General features: G+C 34.5%; 1 long non-coding RNA gene across 1 annotated transcript; it reads right to left on the bottom strand.

Moving 5' to 3' along the window:
* Positions 1-543: 543 nt before the first annotated feature.
* On the bottom strand, positions 544-1,655 carry LOC309474264. Its single transcript, XR_014197276.1, has 3 exons — positions 1,403-1,655; positions 824-1,331; positions 544-609 (listed from the first exon to the last, which is right to left on the bottom strand). It is a non-coding gene; the product is annotated as an uncharacterized lncRNA (long non-coding RNA).
* Between the last annotated feature and the right edge of the window lie 330 nt (positions 1,656-1,985).

Raw genomic sequence — 1,985 nt, 5'->3', positions numbered from 1 at the left:
CAAAGTTAATGGAGATTTAACTACCTGTTGAGCATTAGAAACACACACTTACCTCCTTTGACCCATCTCCTGCTGCACAGCTGACCAAAGCATGCACCTGTTGTTCAATCTCAGAACAAACCTGTGAAATATGAAAGATTTGTGTAATCAGATTGACAAAAGGTCAACTATACTATGTTATAAAACACTTTTTATGGAAATTTTAAAGACATCAATAGTTTATAAGGATTTTGCATCATCTTACCAAAGTTAATGGAGATTTAACTACCTGTTGAGCATTAGAAACACACACTTACCTCCTTTGACCCATCTCCTGCTGCACAGCTGACCAAAGCATGCACCTGTTGTTCAATCTCAGAACAAACCTGTGAAATATGAAAGATTTGTGTAATCAGATTGACAAAAGGTCAACTATACTATGTTATAAAACACTTTTTATGGAAATTTTAAAGACATCAATAGTTTATAAGGATTTTGCATCATCTTACCAAAGTTAATGGAGATTTAACTACCTGTTGAGCATTAGAAACACACACTTACCTCCTTTGACCCGTCTCCTGCTGCACAGCTGACCAAAGCATGCACCTGTTGTTCGGTCTCAGAACAAACCTGTGAAATATGAAAGATTTGTGTAATCAGATTGACAAAAGGTCAACTATACTACGTTATAAAACACTTTTTATGGAAATTTTAAAGAAATCAATTCGTACAACCTCAGAACAAACCTGTGTGGGTTCAAAATCAAATACTAACACTTCTCCACATGTAACTGTAAACTGTGTCTTTTAATTAAAGTAAAAGGATTATTTCAATCTGTTAATACCTTTCTTCTCCATGGCCAGTCAGAATCTCCATAGTTATACGTTATCTCTTCCCCAGGACTTATGTCCTTTACTGCAAATAAGCACAGATGGGGCTTTCCGTCCACTCTGATTGTTTTCATTTTGCTGTTGGGGTTCACATGATCATCATTGACGATTCTCCCTAAAGAAGCATCTTCTCTGGCAGCATCAACCCTGAAACAGCAAGAACATAGTGCTATCTCCACGGTGTAATATTGACTGAATCATACAATAGGAAAGTTTCACAGAATAATAATAATAATAATAATAAAAAGTTAATTCTAGTTTACCACTGCTGCATCAGGAAATGCAAAGTTTATACATACCACAACTGTTTTCCATCACAACGAAATTCAAATAAAAAAACTTCAAGTGCAGCATGGTATACTCTGTGCCTTCTTTCATATTCTTTTTTAGATATGATTTCCCCTCGATATTCAATGAGGAAATCTCCCTTCTGAAAGTGGCGACAGCTGAACACTCCTCGACCTAACCAAGAGCAGATCAGTCAGGGTAGAAGTTAAAACAATACTTAAAACATAGACAATTGTGTTACTCACCTTTAAATGAATTTATGTATTTTATTTCAAATCCATCCTTATCTTTGAGAATCGATGAAAAATATGCAGCTTCATCCTTTGGTTTTAGTTTGGCCCTCCGGGACCTTGTTCCTGCCATTTCCTGCAAAAGCCAGATGATGTATTTGGTCACTTGATGAAATTATAATAATTATATGTTTTTTTTAGACATCACTGACCTAATCAACAATGAGTTTATACTTTTATTTGCTGTAGAGGGCTTAAATATAAACAATAGGGATCATTATGTACTACTTGCAGGTCAGTAAACAGCACCAGTGAAACAGGAAAGCATCTTAGACATTACAAATGTGTTTAGTATTTTTAACAATCTGAAACATGCTGCTTTTCTCCTTCTCAACTACACTGTGACTGTCACTAAAGAGAAACATTATGATTATGGCTATCAGACTTTTACAGGTCCTTCTCAAAAAATTAGCATATTGTGATAAAGTTCATTATTTTCCATAATGTAATGATAAAAATTAAACTTTCATATATTTTAGATTCATTGCACACCAACTGAAATATTTCAGGTCTTTTATTGTTTTAATACTGATGATTT

Source organism: Leuciscus leuciscus, assembly GCF_965113295.1.
Source record: "Leuciscus leuciscus genome assembly, chromosome: 14".
Classification (NCBI taxonomy): domain Eukaryota; kingdom Metazoa; phylum Chordata; class Actinopteri; order Cypriniformes; family Leuciscidae; genus Leuciscus; species Leuciscus leuciscus.
Note: the sequence above shows the minus strand (reverse complement) of the source record. Positions and strands in the feature narration are given on the sequence as shown.